Raw genomic sequence first — 24,453 nt, 5'->3', positions numbered from 1 at the left:
ATTTGAACTACCGACATTCTGCATGCAAGGCAAACACCTTACCTCCAGGCTATCTCTCCAGCCCCAGGACTGGTTTTTTTCAATTAAAAAAAATTGAAAAACCTTTAGCTAGACCAGTAAGGAAAATAATTACAATAAACTGAATCAGAGATTAAAGAAGAAATACTGTGACATATAACTCTGAAATGCATATAACCATAATGGGTTACTATGGACAACTCTATGCATATACTCTCAGAAGAAAGACATGGGTGCCTTAAAATCATTCAACCTCCCAAGATTGAAACCGGAGAAAGTTTAAAACTTAAACAAGCCAATCATGAATAAGATTTAAACAGTAATTACAAGTCTCCTAAAGAACAAAATCTCAGATCCAGATAAACTCATCATTCTAGAAAACTTCAAATTAATTATCTAATTACTTGGCTATTCAAAAATATCAAATAAATAAAGGCTGGATAGTACAGAGAGTAGGGTGTTTTCCTCACATACTCTGACACCACTATGAGCTTATCTACAGAACATAGTCTCCTGACACTCAGGAATGTCCCTAAGGAGCAGAATTAGAATTAAGTCTTAAGAATGGTCTGAATAGGGGCCAGAGTGATGGCACAGTGGTAAGGTGTTTGCCTTCCACGCGGCTGACCCAGGAAGAACTGACCAAAGTTCGATCCCTCAGAGTCCCATGTGGTCCCCAGGCCAGGAGCAAGCCAGGAGTAACCTCTGAGTGTCCTGGGGTGTAGCCTCCCCCTGCCAAAAAAAAGAATAGCCTGAATACCAAAAACAAAAACAAAAAAAAACAGGAATCCTTCCTGACCTATAAAGCCAACCTTATAAAAATACAAAAATCGGGGCCGGAGAGATAGCATGGAGGTAGAGTGTTTGTCTTGCATGCAGAAGGACGGTGGTTCAAATACCGGCATCCCATATGGTCCCCTGAGCCTGCCAGGAGTGATTTCTGAGAGTAGAGCTAGGAGTAGCCCTGAACACTGCCAGGTGTGACCCCAAAACAAAAAACAAGGGGAAAAATGGAGCCAAAGAATTAGCCCAGAAGTATGTAGTCCATCTTGCCTTGCATGTAACCAACTGGGATGGACCATGTTGGGTCCCCAGCATCCCATATAGTCCCCCCCGACCCTGCCAGGAGCCATTTCTGAGCACAGAGCCAGGAGTAACCCCTGAAAGCTGCCAGATGTGGACCAAAAACCAAAAAAATAATGAATGAATGAATGAATGAATGAATGAATGAATGAATACAGAAGAGAGGGCTTCTTTTAAAAAAAGCAGACAAGGAATTTTTTATTGTTAAATTATCTTTATTTAAACACCATGATTACAAATATGATTGTAGTTGTATGATTACAGTCATGTAAAGAACATCCTCCTTCACCAGTGCAAGATTCCCATCACCAATTTCCCAGATTTCCCTCCTCCCCACCCCACCCACACCTGTACTTGAAACAGGCTTTCTACTTCCCTCATTCATTCACATTGTTATGATAGTTCTCAGTGTAGTTATTTCTCTAACTGAACTCATCACTCTATGTGGTGAGCTTCATGTCATGAGCTGCACCTACCAGCCCTCATCTCTCTAGACAAAGAATTTTTTTACTCAAAAGGAAATTTTCGGCCAATATTTCTGACAAACAATGATATAGATCAATAAATAGATCAATGATATAGATCAATAAAACTTGACCAAACCTAAAATAACAATAAATTTAAAACAATGTACTAAATGTCAATAATGAACAGTATGTTCTCAATAGTATGCTGAAATAATTACATTGAACTGAAAAAAGCATACCATATGTGAAGACTATACGATATGCTTCTAAATATTCATTAGCTTAGGATAAATATTAGGATAAAAGTAACAATTTGTCCCTCTAGTACAGGGATATAAAGAGTCACTTGGACTCATTTCTGAAGAAAAAAAAAACCTGGAAGCCACAAAACTAACCATCGGGACATTTAAAACACATATAGCACTGCATACATTGTTTCTTATCTTAATGCTATATACAGGATCATGCAGTCAGCTGTCAATCTGAAGGAAAAAAAGAACTTTTTCACTTAACAATGTAAAACATATATTTGTGAAAATTAATAGCCAATCAAAATATTTAAATGATACCACTCCTCACACTCCTGCTCTAGTAGTTAGTAGAAATAACTCTTTATTCTGCATTTCTATTTCCTTCATGGCTGTGTCAGACAATAAAAGGGGCAAGCTGAATTTTACCTAATAGAGAGACACCTTGGAGTAAAGGCAATAATTCCCAGTTTGGAAATCCCTAATACTGCTCTGGCACCATCTTGGGACAAATTGATATAACAACCTGACAATGAGGAAACAGCAAAAACTTGATCCAAGAAAGATTCCCTATCGCATTACCTAACGGTAAAATGAAATCAGAAGACACACCATCCTTTGATCTGTGCAAAAATCAAGAACACTAATTACAGAAGACAGACTATGACAATCACTACTGGGCAGAAATTTTCCTGGGACCAATAAGAAAGATCCTAGCCTGGGGCCTGAGAAATAGCGCAGTGGTAGGGCGTTTGCCTTAGACGCTGAAGGAAGGTGGTTCAAATCCCGGCATCCCATATGGTCCCCGGAGCCTGCCAGAAATGGTTTCTGAGTGTAGAGCCAGGAGTAACCCCTGAGTGCTGCCATGTGTGACCCAATCCCACCCCAAAATAAATCAAAATTTAAAAAAAAAAGAAAGAACCTAGCCTATACTTCAGCCTAGGATGTGTACAAAAACCAATATCTCTAATCCCAGAGTTCTGACTTTGACAACAGTGACTGATCAGAACTTCTGGAGCCATTAGTAAAGAGTCTATCCTAGGCTTCAACCTAGGTTCTCTGCAAAAATCAAGATCACTAATTACAGACTACTAATTACTGACTACAACAAACGTGATGGAACAAATCTTCTAGAACCATACAAAAGACTCTATCCTAGACATTGGTCCTATGACTCATTGAAATACCAAGATCTCTAGCTACAGAAGACTGATTTTGTCATCCACAACTGAGCAGAAAGTTTCCTGGCACCATAAAAAGACCATGAGGTTTCAGAATGAGTGTGTATGAAGCCCGTAGTTGCTCCCATGACAGTATGCTTCAAGGGTGGAGAAACTCTATATCTCCTAGGCCAAGGGAATTTCCTCTAATTTCCCATACTTCCAATACTTATTGTGCCTATGCAAAAAACAAAACACAAAACAACAACAACAACAACAACAAAAGCCTTATCACACCAGTCCTTTAATGGCTTTCTTTTCTTTCTTGTGATTATGGTTTTGGTGATGATTTATTGTTGCTGCTGCTGTGTTTTTTGTCATTGCTTGTTATTTTTTTATTTTGTTTTTTTCTTTTTTTTTCTTTCTTCTTCTGAATTGATATTTATAGCCTCTAGATGGATTCCCCCAGTGCTTTTATTTTCTCTTCTTTCCAACAAAACCACAGAACTTGAATCATTTTGTTCTCCCTCATAACTTGAGGGGGGGAGATGGTATCAGGAACAACCAATCATACGAACATTGAATGGAAATAAAGAATGACAAGACTTAAGAACCAAACCCAAAATGAACAACACCTGAATCGATACCCAATCTACAGCAAGCTCTACACAAAGGAGACCTCTCACACTAGCAGTCCAAGGGGCAAAGAAGGGAGGTATGGGATGCATGCTGGGAACAAGGGTGGAGGGAGGACAACACTAGTGATGGGAATGCCCTAATTTTTTGTCACTATCTACCTTAAATATTACTTTGAAAGACTTGTGATTCACTTTGATCACAATAAAAATTATTAAAAATGTTTTAACAGAAAATAATAATAATAATTCCCAGTGTGAATTACTCTGCATCACCCTGGCATTTTTATTACAAAAATCAAAAAGATAATTCAAGGGTATTTGAGCTTGAGAGAGATACTCTGGAGAAAAAGCCTTATGCTCAGTAATAACATGTTAGGGTACTTCAGTGCTAACACTCCTCTGAGTCTGTCTACATTTAGTCAGACATGCTCTCTGAATATAGAAACCTGACTTTACACTTGACCATCATGACTTTGCATTGTCCCACCATGAGACAAACTAAACAACACAAAATTAGAAAGGCCCTCAGAAATAGTATTGTGACTGAGATCCAGAATGGCACAGCTCCATAGCTCTATGCTGCTCTCAGCCTTTTTTTATGAAAAATAATTCTATCATCACCCCTCCTACTTCATAGGAGCAGATCACATGTTTTGGGAAAGGACATCTTAGCTTGTGTAAAGAAGCATGCAGACAACTTGTATATGTGTATTGGTAACTCAAATATTATGCTCCAATTAACACGTGCATAAACCAGGCCTATCAGGAATCTTTATAAACTCACTCTAAAATTTCACAACTATTTTTTTTCTGTCCTGTTACGTGTGTGAAAAAATGTTAAAATTTGAGTGGCATTGTTCAAAATTAGAACTGGGAGACAAGAAAACCTAGTCTCTAAGCACATGGAGTGAAGTCTCTTGCTTTTATCTTCACTGACTCCTCTTCATAGATCTAGAATACTCCTCTGTGCATCTGTAGAACTTTGTGTCCTTTAAACTCCCTGTATAATTAATAAAGTCATACAGCTGTCTCTTCGTGGAAAATTCCAGATTTCCTTGACAAAGTTATGCAGCAGCAGCTCTGACGAGTTTCCCAATCACCGTAGTGGTTGTTTGGACACCATACAGGCTTCTAGTACTGAAGTTATCACTCAGAATAGCAATCTAGCAAGAGCTAGGTGTGCATACTTGGAATTCCTAGTGGGATAGTGGTAATGAGTATGTAGGAAGAAGTTACACAACCCACTTTAGAACCAACACTGACATTCAAAGGAAACTACTGCCACAAAGAATGGCTAGTGCAGTTAGAATAGAAAGAGTTTAGTGAGAGTGATAGCTGGAACTGATCACACTGGACAAGAACTGGGTACTACAAGGGGATAAAGTTACATGCATTTCATCCTTTCTTTAACAGTAGTGCAAACTAATGTCAAAGAAGAAAGTGTGAAGAGTCAGAGGGAGAGGTAGGTGGGAGGGAGGAGGACATCAGGGAGAGTGAGAGAATGATCCAGCTATACCCCCCCTAGGGATAAACCCTAGGAACACAAAAACACAATACAAAAATGTCTTCTGCACACTTATTTTCATTGCAGTGCTATTTACAATAGCCAGAATGTAGAAACAACCTAGATGCCCAACAACAAATGAGTAGCTCAAGAAACTGTGGTACATTTACACAATAAATACTATGCAGCCATCAGGAAAGATGAAGTCATGAAATTTTCCTATACATGTATGGACATGGAAAGTATTATGCTGAGTAAAATAAGTCAGAAGAAGAGTGATAGACACAGAATAGTCTCACTCATCTGTGGACTTTAAGAAAATAAAAGACATTATTGTAATAATAACTAGAGACAATAGAGATGAGGGCTGGAAAGACTAGCTCACACTATGAAGCTCACCACGAAGAGTGGTGAGTGCAGTTAGAGAAATAACTTCACTGACAATTAGCATGACAATGTTAGTAAGTGAAAGAAGTAGAATGCCTGTTTCAAATACAGGCAAGAGCTAAGGTAGAAGAGAGTTGGAGGGCACTGCTGATGAAAATGTGGTTTTGGAGGGTTTTTGATTTGGGGGGGGGCCAACCTTGTGATGCTCAGAGCTTACTCATGGCTATGTGCTCAGAAATCACTCCTGGCTTGAGGGACCATATGAAGCCAGGGTATCAAACCGTGGTCCTTTTCTAAGTTAGCATGGGCAAGGCAAGTGGTGGTGGAAATGCTTGACTGGTGAAGGAGGGTGTTCTTTTTTTATAACTAAAAACCAACCACAAACATGTTTGTAATCATGGTGCTTAATTAAAGATATTTAAAAAGAAAAGAAAACTGAAGACATTGGTGGTGGGAATTTTTGTTGTACATTGTATGAATGTAATTGTTATGAACAACTCTATCTGTTTAAAAAAAAACTATATCATGAACAAACTTGTAAAATGTGCTTAAACTTAAAATATTTTTTTGGTTTTTGGGCCACATTGGTGACACTCAGGTGTTAGTCCTATCTATGTGCTCAGAAATCACTCCTGGTTTGGGGGCCCATATGGGATACCGGGGGATTGAACCAAGGTCTGTCCTAGGTCAGCTGCATGCAAGGCAAACACCCTACCACTGTGCCACCACTAAGTCCCTTAGAATAAATTTTAAGTAAACTGCAGAACCCACAAATATCACTATATTGAAGACCACAGTTCCCACAACTCATTAGTTCTCACACAAGAGACCACAGCATTCAGCATTATAACCATGACAACTAAAGAATCCACAATTATTACAGAAGTGACTCTAGAGATCAAAGTAGCCACAGAGGAGGATATACAGCAGCCTTCATAAAAAATGAATATTCCAAATCCCCTGGCACCCCAAGGTGGTGGTGGTGGTGGTGGACCAACAAATGTAGTGAATAACCTCCAACCACTGCTCAATGTATGCAGTCTCTTGATTGTGTCACTGCCACTGCTCTATTGCATTTATTTACCCAGCTATTGCTGCTGAGTAAATCTATGCTTTCCTACAGGCTCCATCACTTGAGGATGCATCCGTCCAAGCATTGCTCATAGCAGGCCTACTCTTGACTCTGTTGCTGCTCGGATGCCTCTGCTATTGCTGCTGGGTGAGTCTATGGCCCCTGCTCCAGCCCCTTAAAGTGATAACCAGGTAAATTTCCCAAGGACTTGAGTGCTTCGTTCCTCTGTTTCTATTTATTATATTAATCCAATCCAATTCACAACATAAGCACACAGGAACTCACATTATCATTTTGTGCTTAAGGTGAGGATATCTGACTTCTCAGAAGCCTCCTGCTTAATAAACAGGGACTGGGATCAGCTGCCTTGACCTTTGGAGACATAATTCTCAATGCCTAACAAGATAAACAGAGAGCTTTCAGGCTATTTGGTGACAAGATTGGATAAAGGGCATGAGGCAGATTTTGTTACTGAAAGGGAAAGAATGGGTGCTATAAGAGAAGTATTTTACACAAGGGGGAGTGATGGTTGAACTCCTCACCAGATTTCTCATTAGGTGGAGGCACTATCTTAAAAACCCATTTGGTTTCTGCATATATCTATTGTCTCTTATGTCCAAATCTGTCATGATACGTTCCATAAAAGACAAAAGGAGTTGCTCTCCTGGGAAGAGGAGACACACTTGTTGTGGGTTCTGCAATTAGAACATGGAGTTGTTGAAGGTGAAAATATCAGCTGACAGAGTGTGGTAAGTGCACAGATAAAAGAAAGAAATAATAAAGGATAGGACTTCACTAAAGAAGAGTGGAAAGGTAGAAGACAAAAGGTTCTGATGCAAAAAGTTTGTGAAAGGAAATAACAAAGCTTAGAGCAGAAATCAATGAAGTGGAAATCAAAATAAAACAATCATAAATATCAATGAAAGCAAAAGTTTGTTCTTTGAAAAAAATAAACAAGGTTGATAAACCACTAGCAAAACTCACAGAGAATGGGAAGAGAAAAACTTAATAAACAGGATTAGAAATAAAAGGAAGAGATTACTACTGATATTACAGAGATTCAAAAAGTAATCAGAGACTACTTTGAGAAACTTTATGCCATAAAACATGAGAACCTGGAAGAAATAGATAAATTCTGGGACTCTTATAATTTTTCATGGTTGAATCAGGATGATTCATACCTAAATAGACCCATATCTATTGAAGAAGTTAACATGGTAATTAAAAGTCTTCCCAAAAACAAAAGCCTAAGCCCAGATGAATTCACTAATAAATTTTTGCAAACATTTTAAGAGGAACTACTACCAATCCTTTTTAGGCTCTTTCAGAAAATTGAAGAAAAAGAAACACTACCAAATAGTTTTTATGAAGCTAACATCACTCTAATACCAAACTAGACAGAGATGCTGCCAAAAAAGAAAATTATAGACCAATATTCCTGATGACCACAGATGCAAAGAGTCTCAACAAAATCCTATCAAATAGGATTGAACACCTCATCAAGAAGATCATACATCATGACCAAGTAAGTTTTATTCCAGAGATGCAAGGATGATTTAGCATATGTAATTCGTCAACAAAAGATATCAACAAAAGAAAAACTAAAAACCATATGATAATATCAATATATTCAGAGAAAGCATTTAATAAAATAAAAACTCTCAACAAGATGGAAATGGAAGGAACTTTTCTCAATATAGTCAAGGCCATCTATCACAAGCCAATAGCAAATATTATTATCATTGGAGATAAACTAAAAGCCTTTAAAATCTGGTACAAGATAAGGCTGCCCCCTCTCACAACTCTATTTACCATAGTACTGGAAGTACTTGCCATAGCAATTAGACAAAAAAAGAGATATCAAGGACATCTATATAGGAAAAAAAGAAGCCAAGCTCTCACTGTTTGCAGATGACATATTAAAATGTTTAGAAACCCTAAAGGTTTCTACCAAAAAGCTTCTAAAAAATAGATTCACATTGCAAAGAAGCAGGCAACACAATTAACAGGCAAAAGTCAATGACCTTCTTATACACCAATAATGATAGAGAAGAAATGGACAATAAACAAAATAATCTCATTTACATTAACGCCACACAAACTCAAATCCCTGAGAGTCAAAGTAACTAAAGAGGTGAAGAACCTATGCAAAAAAACTATAAAACCCTGCTTCAAGAAATAAAAGAGGACACAAGGAAATGTAGACACATACTCTGTTCATGGATAGGGAGGATTAACATCATTAAAATGGCAATACTCCCCAAAGTATTTACAGATTTAATACAAGTCCTTTAAAGATATGCATGACATTCTTCAAAGAAGTGGATCAAACACTCCTGAAATTCATTTGGAACAAAAAACACTCAAGAATAGCTAGAGCAACCCTTAGGAAAAAAAAAAAGATGGGGGATCACTTTTCCCCACCTTTAAAATGTACTACAAAGCAAGAGTTATTAAAAACAGCATGATATTGGAATAAAGACAGACCCTCAGATCAGTGGAATAAACTTGAGTATTCAGAGAATGTTCCCCAGACATACAATCAATCAATTAATCTTTGGCAAAGAGGCAAGAAATGCAGAATGGAGCAAGGAAAGCCTCTTCAACAAGTGGTGTTGGGACAAGTGGTCAGCCACAATCAAAAAAGCAAACTCAGACCTCCATCTTACACTATGCACTAAGGTCAAATCCAAATGTATTAAAGACTATGATAGCAGACCCAGAACCATAAGGTATATAGTAGAAAACATAGGTTAAATACTCCATGACAGTTTGACTAAAGGCATCTTCTAAAAATAAGCATTACTGTCCAAACAAGTAAAGAAGAAATAAACAAATAGGACTACGTTAAGCTGAGTAGCTTCTGCACCTCGAAGGAAATGATGACTAATATACAAAGGCCACCCACAGAATGAGAGAAACTATTCGCCCAATACCCATCTGATAAGGGGCTAAGATCTAACTCCTGACGCCTATTAGAATAACAGCCCTCCCTTATCCTATGCAGATAAAGAACATGCTGCTCCAGGAAGTGCTTAGGGTATACAAACACAGGATGGAATTTTGAGATCTTTTGTGTGAGATTCAAATTGATCAAATCTGTAGTATGTCTAGGTTTTGCATGGGAAAATTTCTACAGCTGTGTTACTCAGAGGTCCTCAAGTTTTCCAAAGTATCCTTTAAATCATTTCTGAGTGCTTAAGACTAGACAGGTGAACCCAATACAAGATTCTGACAGAACTTAACAAGAAAGAAAAACATCTAATGCCATCAAAAAAATGGGAAAATGAAATGAATAGACAGTACCTCAAAGAATAAATACAAATGACCAAAAGGCATATAAAAAATGATCCACCAGGGAAAACCCTACCACGGCTCTGACATTGACTGCTCAAAAGAGACTTACTTCCCTTAGCACTAAGAAGACTTGACAACAACAACGACCTGCTTACAGGACAGGGTTCTCTGCATTGCCCTGTAATTGTGAAGTGAAATGAGAGGACGCTCTGTACCATCCTGACTGCAATATAGGATATGCAGGTTCCAGGATCTTTAATACAGAAACATGATACCAACAACAGAGACTGTGTGAAAAATAAAAGTGTATTGGCACTACAGACAATGACCTGGATTGAACAAACTAGTTTGCCTGGAGCCTAGAGTTGATCTTATGCCAGGAAACTTCAGAGGTAGGGGTCTCCTTGTATTTAGGCCAAGGCTTTTCCTTTCCATGTCCTTCATATTTAGGCCAAGGCTTTTCCTTTCCATGTCCTTCATATTTTGGTGGGCCTATGCAAACAATAGTTGCCACTCTAACACCGTTTTTACTGTGCTCCTTTGACTCTAATCCTTAAGAAAAACAACCCACTTAAATTTTTGAGGTTAACTTAAACTAATATGCATGTGTATAAAAATGTAAAAAAGTACTTTGCCTTTAATGTTTAAGGAGTTACATAAGTTTTATGTCTTTAGATCGCTTTGTGTGCTGCTAAGAAATATTATGTACTACATTCTGGGGACTTGAGGGACAACGTAATTGTACATGGGTTCTGTTTTATTTTTCTTAATGTTCTTTGTCTGAAAGTTCAAAGTTAAGATATCAGCAATGGAACTACTGAGAATTCTGTTTATGGGTGATTGTCCTTCCACTGTAACTTTACCTTGTCCTCTTTCTTTGCATCTTTGTTCTCATAATTAAAAATAAAAAATTAATTAAAAATAGAAAAAAAGAAAAAGAAAAGACATTCTTGCAATAATTTTCAGAGAGAAAAGAGAGGAGGGCTAGAAGTTCCAGCTCACTACATGAAGCTCACCACAAAGAGTGGTGAGTGCAGTTAGATAAATAACTACATTGAGAACTATGTGAATGAATAAGAGAAGTAAAAAGCCTGTCTAGAGTATAGGGTGGGGTGGGGAGGAAGAAGATTTGAAACATTGGGGATGGGAATGTTGCACTGGTGAAGGGGGGTATTTTTCACATGACTGAAATCCAACCATAATTATATTTGTAATTAAAGTATTTAAATAAAAATAAGAACTAAAAACATATTGTTAGGAATCACTGCTGCTGGAGTCTCTGGCTTCCAATCATATTCTTCATCTGTATCTGTGGATAAGTACAATAAGACATTATTACTGGTATTTATAGTAAAAGGTTGATTACACACCTGTTCACTCTAAACAGTTGTTTCCATTGTTGCTGTTTCTTTATTGTCATGGATAGTCAAGGCTTTGTGTTGCTCAACTTCCACTTGATTTGAACACTTCTCCCTGAAAAATGTAGACAACTATGGTGCTTGGAGTTTCTATCCTATTAGAAATTTCTACCCATCTGAAAAAAAAGAAAAGAAAAGAAAAGATCCACATCCCTAGTCCTAGGGCTATACCCTGGGAATACAAAAACACAATACGAAAATGCCTTCTGCACACCTATATTCATTGCAGTGCTATTTACAATAGTCAGAATCTAAAAACAACCCAGATGCCCAACCATAGATGAGTGGCTAAAGAAACTGTGCTACATTTACACAATGGAATACTATGCAGATATCAGGAAAAAAATGAAGTCATGAAATTTTCCTATACATGCATAGACATGGAAACTATTATGCTGAGTGAAATAAGTCATAGAGAGATAGACACAGAATAGTCTCACTCATCTATGGTATTTAATAAAAATAAAAGACAGTATTGTAATAATACCCAGACACAAAAGAGATGAGGGCTGGAAGGACCAGCCCATGATATGAAGCTTACCACAAAGAGTGGTGAGTGCAAATAGAGAAATAACTACACTGACAACTATCATGACAATTGTAGTGAATTATCAAAATAGAATCCCTGTCTTGAATACAGGCAAGAGTTGGGATAGGAAAGAGAGAGGGCATTGATGGTGGGAATGTTGCAATGGTAAAGGTGGTATCCTTTTTTATAACTGAAACCCAACTGCAAACATGTTTGTAATCATGGTGCTTAAATAAATATATTTTTTTAAGTTTGTGAAGATACAAGCAGGGGATAGATTTAGGAGAAAGAATCCATAAGTACAATGACAAGAGAAAAATAGATCCAGAAGAAGCAGATTCATTATGATGATCAAAGACCCAAAGGCAATAAGCATCTTGGTGGATAACAAAAGCCACTCTTTATCTCACCGTTAAATAACCCAATGCCAGTTTGTATCAACCAGAAAACTTAACACCCCTTAAACAGCCTGTGATTATATCTCTTATTTATTCTAGGCATGCAGAAAAGATACAATAGATTGTCATGTAAGTATTTCTGGTTTTCTGGTTTTCTTGCAAATGTTGTCAGTAGACCTGATTTGCAGACTGGACTTCACAGAGACCTTCTGTTCTTTTTTTTGGGGGGGTGGGGGGGTTGGGGTTAAACCCAGTGACTCTCAGGGGGTTACTACAGGCTATGTGCTCAGAAATTGCTCCTGGCATGGGAGACCATATGGGATGCCAGGGGATCGAACCGCGGTCTGTCCTAAGTCAGCTGCATGCAAGGCAAACACCCTACCACTGCGCCACCACTCCAGCCCCCACAGAGACCTTCTGAATATCTGTGACATTGTATTCCCCACATACATGTATATCAATGTCAGCAGGAAAAGGTTTTAGAAAGAAAGGCTAAAGGGATTCCAGCCAGAGAGGGCATGGGATTCACAAAATATTACCCTGGGCCTTCTCAGTCACTTAATGATCCTGGGCCAGTGAGCTTCAATAAAACACATCTGCATGCTGCAGGCACCTTATTACTCAACTGGACTCTGAAGAGTAATATAGCCTCAATAATGTGCTCAGTTAAAAATTCTAGACAGATGGGAAGTTTGGGGTTGTTTTTGTCTTTGGGACAGCAGGCTAAGACAAGGGACTGTGAGAAGGACATAGGCCAAGTGAACAGCAGGCCCTAAAGTCAGGTGTGCACACTGGAAGGGAACCCAATCAGTCCGTAGTAATCAGCAGAGCAGAGACTTGCTGTTCTAAGGAACAGAATTGAGGGTGGATCCTGAGACAAACGGACCTCACTGTCATAAACCTGTGTTCAGTGTTATTCTAAGCTGACATGCCAGTCAGGTGAAGGAACTCCTGACTCCTATTAGAATAACAGCCCTCCCTTATCCTATGCAGATAAAGAGCATGTTGCTCCAGGAAGTGCTTAGGGTACACAGACACAGAATGGAATTTTGAGGTTGTTTGTGCGAAATTCAAATTGATCAAATCTGTTGTATGTCTATGTGTTGCATGGGAAAATTTCTATAGCTGTGTTACTCAGGGGTCCTCAACTTTTCCAAAGTATCCTTTAAATCATTCCTGAGTGCTTAAGACTAGACAGGTGATGTGAAAATGTCCGTCTATTCCAGGGACAGCCAGACAGGAAAGTAGATCTTTTTTCCCTTCCTAACAGCCACGGAAGATACAACCCTTGTTGATTGTCCCCTGTGTGTGCCAGGAAGAAAGCATAAGACGGATGGAGGTGAGAAGGGAGCTATGGGGGGGAGTTGTGACCCACAACTAGAGCTGTGAAATGAGATGGAAATGTTTTCTGCAGCACAGACTTGGAGCAATTGCGATAATATATGGGATTAACAAGGAGCTATAGACTCTGACTTCTTGGTTCTTAGAGACCCTTCCTCTACCTTTTACACAGGGAAAATCAAAAATTGAAATTTCAAGCTCTGACCATTAAATCTAAGCTGGTCCAGCATATGAATACCCCTTTGAATCAGTCTAAATTTCTGCTATGGGTGCTGACTTAGGATAATGCATTCTGTACTCAATGAATCTGTCAACATTTAAAGCTCAACAGTAAGCCTTAGATCTCACTGATAGGATAAATATAAGAACTTGCAAAACAAAGATAGCACTAATGTCAGAGAAAAATCAAGATATTTTTCAATTCAGTGATCTGAAAAACTATTCACATCCACTGTTCCTCAAAAGCTCACACAGTAGTCAATGCAATGGTTACATGTTCTAGCATTTGACTCTAACATGGGTGATAGTGTTACTTGGAAGGCAGTCCAGAAAATATCAGGCCCAGAAAGTAAATGGTCTCACTTGGTGAGTAAAACTAAGCTCAGAGTTGACCTATTTTTACACATAGAAAAGTCCAAAGTAGCCAGTGTTAAGGAAGGAAAATGTCTGCTCCTGTCTCTATCATGAGAGGATCTATTACTTCCTTTAGGGAGCTTCAAATGTCATGTTGACACTAAACCATGACTTTCTCCAATAGCCAAATGTGAGTGAATGACAGAAAAAATCCAAACATATGTGTGTGTATATATATATGTGTATATGTGTGTGTGTGTGTGTGTGTATATATATATATATATATATATATATATATATATATATATATATACTTACCAAGGGGCTTATTGCAACTCATGGGGACTAACCCGAGCCCCCAGCACTAGGTCCTTGAAGAGTAGATGTTTAATACTCCCAAAATCAGGATCAATAGTCAGGGTCCATGGAAAATGTTGAGTCTCTTCTCTGTTGCTTTTCTTTCCAGATTCTGGTATTTGGTCAGAATAGGGTATGGGTGCTCCGCTCTCTTCTTACAGGCCCCCAAAGCATACCCTTCTCTCATCAACTTCTACACAAGTCCTCATACTCACATCATACTTCCCCTTCATGCTTCTTTATTCCTTATCCACCACTTAACTTCTCAAATTTTTTAATTTTTCTGGATTGCCCTCCTATATCAACATGTGGATTTGTTGCAAATTGCAAATTGCAAAGCAATCTATTATATACAGTGTATTTTGAATAGAAACTGAAGTCTTTCTCAGAAAGATAGTAGGGACAGAGCCTCAGGTAAAGCTCTGACAAGGGAGGCAACGACCAATCTCAGAGCTTCTGTCCACATCTGCTTTTCAGGAAAAACTGGATTCCTTGTGTAACTACATTCAAACTTGCAACCAGATACCATTGATAGTGCGTCATCCTAGATGCAAGGTAAGTGGTTTCGAGTATCTTCTTAAAATTCTTAAAAAATTTCTTACTGTGCATCAGGAAACCTTGATCTAGGATTTGATAACAAGGTCAAGTAATTTTTTTACATTTAGGAAGTGGTTTTACAAGTTAGAAGTTGTATTGACCTATTTTATGTAGATTAAGATCTCTTTCATCAAGGCTGCAGAACAAGGTCTCTCATAAACATCAGGTTTCACAATATGTGAGCAATATTGGTAATGGAAATTTGGAGAAAAATTAAATGATATGGAAGTTCAATCCATTTTCATGGAAGATTCGTAAGCATATATTAAACTGTGTAAAAAGTAAATTGGGGGCCAGAGAGATAGCACAGCTGTAGAGCATTTGCCTTGAGCACAGCTGATCCAAGAATGGACAGTGACTTGAATCCTAGCATCCCATATGGTCCTCTGTGCCTGCCAGGAGCAGCTTCTGAGTGCAGAGTCAGGAGTAACTTCTGAGTGTCTCCAGGTATGACCCAAAAATCAAAAAAGAGAAAGAAAGAAAAAGTGAATTGATCATCAGAAATGTGCTTCATGACAAAGAGTCCCCAGACTTCTTTATCCTCCTGTTTTTCCTTAAAGATTCCAGTTCAGGGAAGTTAACAAGATAGTTCTCCTGTTCTCTTTGACACTGCTCAGACATCATGGCTCACTCAATCACTAGATCTAGCAGAATCTACTCAAATATCCTTGAGTCAAGGCCCCTTAGAGTGCTCCTTAGAGTCTCTGTGTCTCCTCTGCTGTTGGCCTAGAGACTGGTCATAGCATCTTCAAGTCAATGGTAGGCATCCAGTAGGATATGTGATAGTGACCACAAAGCGGTCAAGACATAGAATCTTGGGTAGAATCTTTATGGTCTTCCATGAGACTGTGCAGACCTGGGAATTAAAACCTGCCACAGATACATGGTTCTTTTCATAGATCATTCTTTATTCATAGGTTTCTCAATAACTTATGTACCAATTAGCCATTACAAACCACTTTTCTGTCCTCTGCCTTTTGTTTGTTTTGGGTTTGGAGGGAGGTGGAGTAACACCATCAATACTCGTGCTTGCTCCTGATTCTGTACTCAGGGATGACACTTTTTAGGTTTGGGGAACCATAGACAGTGCTAGGGAGAGAAACTGGGTTGGCCACATACAAGGCAGGTAAGTGCCTACCTGCTATATTATCACTCTGGCTCCTCATGCTCCCTACAACAAACTCTCTGTTTCCTGTGTTCAAACTCTGTCTTCTCAAGACAATTCTCATTTATCAAAAGTTCTAGGATGACACCAAAAGTCTGGCTGAGATTTGGACTCACAATCCTACATCCTGATTCTTACCCACATTCTCAAAACTGAAATCATAAACTTGGCTCACCTTTCCCTCCCACTCACCCAGACTGGCTGTGCAAACCTTGGATCTTTGCAGGTTTTTTTACCTAGTCCTTGCTCCTGAAAAATTAAAACAAAGTGATTAAATGAGAGTAAGTCTGGACCAAGTGAGCTCAGAATCAGAACAATTAAGGCTGAATAGACTTCCAATAACAAATCTTGTAGGAAAATTTTCAGAGACCAGCACTAATTAAAGCAAGGTCACTTAGAAAGGTCAATCTTTGAGTTTGATGTGTCCTAGTCTGAGGGCTTGGGCCAAAGAAACCCAATCTTATGGTTCCAATATCAAGAATCTCTTAGTAACATCCTCTCTCTTCTCTTTGCTTCAGGGAAAATGCATAAAAATTATAAGAAGGCCCTGCTCTCCAAAACTCTGCCTTCAACCCAGTCAAGTGCACCTGCCCATCAACACCTGTACCTTGATTCCACAGCCCAAAGCCATATGTTTTCTGCCTCCTTCAAGAACGCTACCACTGACAGCAGCCGCTGAGCAACCAATATGCCAGACACCTTAATGAATCCCATACCCATAATCCAAGGTTAAAAAAATGTTTATTTTTTTCAAAGATCCTTGTGTGCTGAGTGGGAAATATATGTTGGGTCTTGTTCTACTGCCAATAGAAATTGTAGTTTACTACTGTTCATGAAGTCAGTTTGTATCTGGTGAGTATTATTACAGATGTATCTCAACTTTTCAGTGGATATAGTCTTCTACACAACCTATTATTCTAACATCAAGAGCTAGAATGCACTCATATGATTGATTTTTATTATTATTATTTTGGTTTTGTGTCCACACCCAACATTGCTCAGAGATCACTACTTCTGGCTCTGTGGTCAGGTACTAGTCTTGGTGGGCTCCAGGAACTATTTGAGGCACTGGAAACAAACTTATATCAGCCAAGACAGTCATTTTGCCAAGTTATCCTCTTTGAAATAAATTCTAAACACCTTTTTTGGGCCGCACCTAGTGGTGATCAGGATTTTCTCCTGGATCTGTGTTTAGAGATCACTTTTGTCAATTTTCGACTGACCTTATGTACATATAACCTGGTTATATGTGCAATGCTCTATATGCCATGTGCTATTGCAGGGAACTTTATGATTCTATTATCCTGAAAGCTATGTAGTTTTTCATTGTATATATATAGATATATATAGATATATAGATATATACATGTATATGTATATAAATATACTACATCTTCATCTTTTGTACATCTAGGCTAATTCCTACTCTTAACTTTTGTATTAGTTCTGCTATAAAGAGTGATGTTAATATGTCTTTTTGAATGAATGTTTTTCTGTTCTAGAAATAAATACCTAAAAGTGGAATTGCTGGTGTGAAATAACAGTGGGCAGGTTTTGGGAGGACTGAGATGTGTTGGTAGTGTCAAGGATAGAACTAAATATCCAAACTGCAGTCAACAGCAATGAAATCGTTAAGACCCAAATTTTAATGACCAGACTTAAAAGGGTATCTGCTATGATAACAGACTAGGAAGGCAGATTAGGAAGGGAAGAGGTATGGTATGGACTCAGGGGACATTGGTGAAGGCTAGGTTGTCACTGATATTGTGATTGGTGCTGAAACATTGTATTAGACCTTTACTATGAATAACTTTGTAAATCACAATTTTTTTAAACTACCATGTATCAATTTTTATCTTTAATAAATGTCATCATTTATAAATAGTTGTTTACATTTAACAAATGTATTTGTTACATTTTATTGAAAAATATTGTATCTTAGCACAGGGGTGGGGCATTTGCCTTGCATGCAGCCGACCCTGGAGGGACCCGGTTCGATTCCCACCATCCCATATAGTCCCCCAGGGGTAACTTCTGAGTGCAGAGCCAGGAGTGATCCCTGAGCACTGCTGGGTATGGTCCAATAACCAACTAATCAATCAATCAATAAATAAATAAAGTTTTAAAAAAATAAGTGCTGTATTGTATCTTATCAAAAGTATATATGTGTAATACTGTCTTCTGTGCTGTATTGTATCTTATCAAAAAGTATATATGTGTAATACTGTCTTCACTCCTCATTTACAGTTAATTTTTGTCATTTTAGTAAATTGAGGAAATTTCCAATTTTTCCAAGTTCATCTTTAGAGAATTTACAATACCATCACTGTTCCAATGATACTATAGTAGAATTCATCTTCAAAATATAAGATAAACATATAAAACTGATTTAATTTATGACTTTTAAAATTTGGCCGTCTATTCAGATAGATGATCTTAGAAACATGATTTTAAAAGGACCAATAGATTTATCAAAGGGTACTTGGAATCATTAATCTTTTAGAAAATGTAAATGAAAACTACAATTTGGTATCACTTCAGATTTGTTAGGATGATTGTCATTTCTTAAAAATGCTGGTGAGAATCTTGTTCCACCTCACAAACTGAGGGGGAAATAGTGGAGGGTACCAAGACCAGATAGTCACATGAACATTAAGTAGAAATAAAAAATGGTCAGACTTAAACACCAAATCCAAAGCCAATGACAATAGAATAAACACCCAATCTACAACATGCTAGACACAGAGGGAACCACTTATACTAGCAACCCGAAGGGTAAAGGAGGTGGATATAGGATGCATGCTGGGAACAGGGGAGGAGGAGAACAACATTGGTGGTGGGAATGCCCCTGATTCAATGTCACTGTGTACCTAAAAAATTACTGTGAAAGATTTGTAATATACTTTGGTCAAAATAAAAAAATTTTTAAAATGCTAGTAAGAATGAGCAGGGCCTGGAGAGATAGCACAGCGGCATTTGCCTTGCAAGCAGCGGAGCCAGGACCAAAGGTGGTTGGTTCGAATCCCAGTGTCCCATATGGTCCCCCGTGCCTGCCAGGAGCTATTTCTGAGCAGACAGCCAGGAGTAACCCCTGAGCAATGCCGGGTGTGGCCCCAAAACCAAAAAAAAAAAAAAAAAAAAAAAAAGAATGAGGAGAGAAGGGTACCCTGGGAAACTTGGTAAGAAAATATTTACTATATGAAACAATGAGTCTGATTTCTTCAAATATTATAAAATACCTGGCATATCATAAAATTTCACTTAAAATATATATATTGAATTGAACACATTCATTAAACAATACAAATATCTTCAACCTCATGATTACTCAGTATTAACAAGTCATGTATATATTATCTAAGACAAGAAAGCAACCTACATATGCATTAATCAGGGATGGCTTAGAAAAATTTGCTCAAAATATACCAAAGAATACCGCTCAGGTCTAACAATGAAGGAAATATTTGCATTTGATACATTAATAAATCTTGAATACTTTCCAGTGTTAATGAAAAATACTGAAGTAATTTTATAATATAAAGACAAAGTTAAAGAAAGAAAGAAATTATCTTTTGTTTTATAAGTATCTTTATTAAGCATGATTACACACATTTGTAGTTGGATTTTAGTTATATAAAAAAGGAATGAAAATATTTAAAGCTTTAACTACAGAGAAGGAAATATGTACAATGTTACAGCACAAAATAGTACAATAGTATAGCATATACGGCACTTTCCTTCCACACAGGGAACCTGGATTTGATATCTAGGACCCTATTTGATCTTCAGGCCCACCAGGTCTAATGCTTGAGTGCAGAGCCAGGAGTAAACCCTGAACATCCCTGAGTAGTATCCAATCCCCTCTCCCAAAAAAACCACAAACAAATGTTTTTCTATCTAAACAGCCAATATAGGTTTGATCCCCAAATCAGTAACCCCATATAATAACACAACCAAGAGAGATTCCTGAGCACGTCTGAGTATGGCATAAAAACAAAAACAAACTTAGAAATAAAGAAATAGAAGCAGAATTCAGTGTTTGTCTGCTCAGTCTTGCCCTAATAAAGCACAGCTTAGGTGGAAAACAATAGATTATTATTTTACAGGGGCCAGCGAGGTGGCGCTAGAGGTAAGGTGTCTGCCTTGCAAGCGCTAGCCAAAGAAGGACCATGGTTCGATCCCCCCCCCTCCCGGCGTCCCATATGGTCTCCCCAATTTCTGAGCGCTTAGCCAGGAGTAACCCCTGAGCATCAAATGGGTGTGGCCCGAAAAACAAACAAATAAATAAATAAAGATTGAGATTATTATTTTACAGACCTAGAGGCCAGAATTTAACATCAAGTGACAATATGGTTATTTCAATGGCTGGATTGCAGAAATTCACTTCCTGCTGGAGCCTCCATCTGATGTTTTCTTGTTCTTGCCTAGATATATATCTCCCTATCTGCTATACTGTCTCTCCAGCTGCACTCCTTAATGAATTATGGAAATACTATCTAATATCAAAACCAGAAAAGGACATAGAGAGCCTCCCATTATTATGTATCAAAAACTCCTGAACTAATGATAAACTCAAATATTTTTAAGTGACCATGGACTGCGCCTTGCACAGTGGCTTATGTGGGGCCAAGTGCAGGCAAGAACTCTGAAAAGAAATAGCCACTGCCTTGCAGCTCTGCCTCTTTTAACCTGCGGGCCGACTCAGATGCTCAAGACATAACTACAACCGTGAGCAGCAATCGGTGCTTCAAGTGTGGACGATCTAGCCACTGGGCCCGTGAATGTCCCACCAGTGGAGGCCATGCTTGTAGTATGAGAAGCCATGCAGAGATGATTTTTACCTCTGATAGAGGTTTGCAGTTTGTTTCCTCGTCTCTTCCAGACATCTGTTGCAGCTGTGGTAAGTCTGGTCATCTTGCTTGTGATCTTCAGGAGGATGATGCCTGAAGTAGAGATGGCCACATTGCCCAGGACTGGAAGAAGACAAGAGAGAGTGAAAGCAGCTGCTGCAACTGTGGCAAACCAAGCCATCTGGCTCATGACTATGTCACTCAAGCCAATGAACAGAAGTGCAACTCTTGTAGAGAATTTGGACACCAAAGTGAAGTGTGGTGAAGTAAGTGTGGTGAAATTGGTCATGTAGCCATCAACAGCAGCAAGAAAAGTGAAGTTAACTGTTATCACTGTGGCCAACACATTCCCACTGTGGTGGGAATACACGATTGAGACTACTACAGCTTAATTATTTTCCTTTGTCACACCCTCCTTTTTCTAATATTATATTGTTTTTCTCTGAATTCTCTTCATTGGCCAATGGTTGGCAAATAGAAGCTATTCTCAGGCCAATGAGCTTACTTGCTATATAAAAGGGGTTGAGGGGAAATCAGTTTAATGCATTTAAATACAAAAAAAGAAATCCTATTTAGTTTGGTAGATGTGTTATTTATAATACTTTGTTAATGAACTCTCTTTCCACACCACTGGTGAACAGGAATTAATGAATGGGAAGTGTTGAGTCAAACCAGTAGACTCATTTTAGATTTCTTGAATATGTTTCCATATTCTGGAAGTGACTGAACTTTGATAAATATCTTTAATTTTAGCATAATGATGGCCTTGGATTATCTGACCTCAGTAGCTATTAAATAACATCAAGTAACATCTATATCAGACTGTATTGCATATAGTTGAGTGAGAGTAAACAAAATAAATAAGAGTTGGCTTTCTGAGAGAAGTTCTGATTAAAACTGAAACAGAAATAACTTCATCAAAGCCTTAATGTTGGATATACAGTGAGTGAATGTAAACATTTTGAACACATTTTTCCCAAGACTAAACCTAAAATCCAGAGCAAACATCTCTGCTCAGACTTTAGCTTAATTTGGAGCTATTCAGGAATTACAAAGAAATGTATTTCTACAGAAATCAAATGTTATTTTTTGAGTGGAAATAAAAAATGACAAGACCTAAATTCCCAACCTGAAGTCAACGACAATAGAATCAAGAGATCCAAACTACAACAAGCTATTCACAAAAGGAGCCTCCTACACTAGCAGTTTAGGAGGCTAAGGGTGGAGGTATAGGATGCATACTGGGAACAGTGGTAGAGGAGGTCAGCATTGGTGGTGGGAATTGCCCTAATTCACTGTTGCTATATACCTTAAATATAACTGTAAAAGACTTGTAATTCAAAAAAAATTATTTTAAATAACTCAAATGCTATTTTTGAATTTATATTAAACAAGTGTATTTTCTTTATTGCAATCAGTTTTTAGAAGTCAAATAAATAAAGCAACTGAAATCTTAAAAAAATGGAAGTGTAATTTTAAACTACCCAATAAAGCTAAAGAAGGAAGGGGAGTTTGACTAATGCTTTTTTTTGTTTCAAATTTTCATGACTGTATATAGTGCAAAATGCTATATTATAGAGAGAAATTTGGAGGACCAAAATACTTACCATGCATGGCAAATGTACTCTTTGGGCTAATGCACATGGTACCTGAGTATATGTGTTTGCATAAAATGTGGCCTTTTCTACTATCATACTGGTTTATGTATTGGGGCTTTCTCCACCTTTGAAGAAACTTGTGTTCTCTTGAATATGCTACTCTCCCCCTTTCTTATCCATTTCCCTCATGTACCTCAGTACCTTTGAATAAAGGCAGTTTTTATATCAGAAATTACCATGAACAAGATTTTTATATATCCCATAAATAAGTGTGACCATTCTATCTCTCCCTCTCCCTTGGACTCATTAGCTCAACATAATACTCTCCATATCCATTTGTGTATAAAGAAATCCATGATTTTGCTTTTCTCCCCCCACCCCCAGAGGGCTGCTTGGCCTGGTGTCTGTGTGAAGGCATGGACGTTGGTCTCTGTTCCCGCAGGATGGGGTTTGTCAAAGTCGTCAAGAATAAGGCATACTTCAAGAGATAACAAGTGAAATTTAGAAGTCGGCGAGAGGGCAAAACGGATTACTATGCTCGGAAACGTTTGGTGATCCAGGATAAAAATAAATACAATACACCCAAGTACAGGATGATAGTCCAGGTAACCAACAGAGATAGCATCTGTCAGATTGCTTATGCCCATATATAAGGATAGTTTGTGCAGCAAATGCTCATGAGCTTCCAAAGTATGGTGTGAAGGTTGGCCTGACAAACTATGCTGCAGCCTATTGTACTAGCCTGCTGCTGGCCCGCCGGCTTCTCAATAGATTTGGCATGGACAAGATTTATGAAGGCCAAGTGGAGGTCATTGGAGATGAATATAATGTGGAAAGCATTGATGGAAAACCTGCTATTTGGATGCAGGACTTGCCAGAACTACTACTGGAAACAAAGTTTTTGGTGCCCTGAAAGGAGCTCTGGATGAAGGCTTATCTATCCCTCACAGTACCAAACGATTCCCTAGGTATGATTCGGAAAGTAAGGAATTCAGTGCTGAAGTAAAACGGAAACACATTATGGGGCAGAATGTAGCAGACTATATGCATTACCTAATGAAAGAAGATGAAGATCCCTACAAGAAACAGTTTTCTCAGTACATAAAGAACAACATCACTCCAGACATGTGTATTATGTTTAGGGCATATGAAAGGAAACCAAGTACTGTTTGCTTTGCTTTGTTTCAGATGGATAAGAAAGCTCATGCAGCTATAAGGAAAAACCCTGTCTATGAGAAAAAGCCTAAGAGAGAAGTTAAAAAGAAGAGGTGGAACCGTCCCAAAATGTCTCTTGCCCAGAAGAAAAATCGAGTAGCCCAGAAGAAAGCAAGTTTCCTCAGAGCTCAGGAGAAGACTGCCGAGACTAAAAATTACCATGATTTTTTATGAGAATTTTTCAAAGACAACAATAAACTTATTGACCAAGCAAAAAAAAAAAATCCATGGTTTTACTTTTCATTAGAGCCGCATAATATTCCATTATACCGATGTACCCCAGTTCTTTTATTCAATCCTTTGTTCTTGGTCACATTAGATTTTTCCAAATTCTGGATATTGTGAGTTTTTTTGCAACATAGATATGCAGACCTTTCTGCATTGTGTTTTGAGGCCTCTAGAATATATTCCCAGAAGCAGTATTGCTAGGTCTTATGGGAGCTCAATTTCTAATTTTTTTTTGTTTTGTTTTGTTTTGGGGCCACACCCAGCAATGCTCAGGGATTACTCCTGGCTGTCTGCTAAGAAATAGCTCCTG

The 24,453-nt window shown here is 38.2% G+C and overlaps 2 pseudogenes; both read left to right on the top strand.

Annotated features, from left to right (window-relative positions):
* Positions 1-21,478, top strand: part of LOC126033394 (CCHC-type zinc finger nucleic acid binding protein-like) — a 29,444-nt pseudogene extending 7,966 nt beyond the window's left edge.
* A 1,639-nt stretch (positions 21,479-23,117) lies between these two features.
* Positions 23,118-24,139, top strand: LOC126033712 (60S ribosomal protein L5-like; annotated as a pseudogene).
* Positions 24,140-24,453: the final 314 nt, after the last annotated feature.

The sequence above is a fragment of the Suncus etruscus genome, chromosome 17 (assembly GCF_024139225.1).
Source record: "Suncus etruscus isolate mSunEtr1 chromosome 17, mSunEtr1.pri.cur, whole genome shotgun sequence".
NCBI classification, from domain to species: domain Eukaryota; kingdom Metazoa; phylum Chordata; class Mammalia; order Eulipotyphla; family Soricidae; genus Suncus; species Suncus etruscus.
This window is presented reverse-complemented; position numbering and strand designations above follow the sequence as displayed.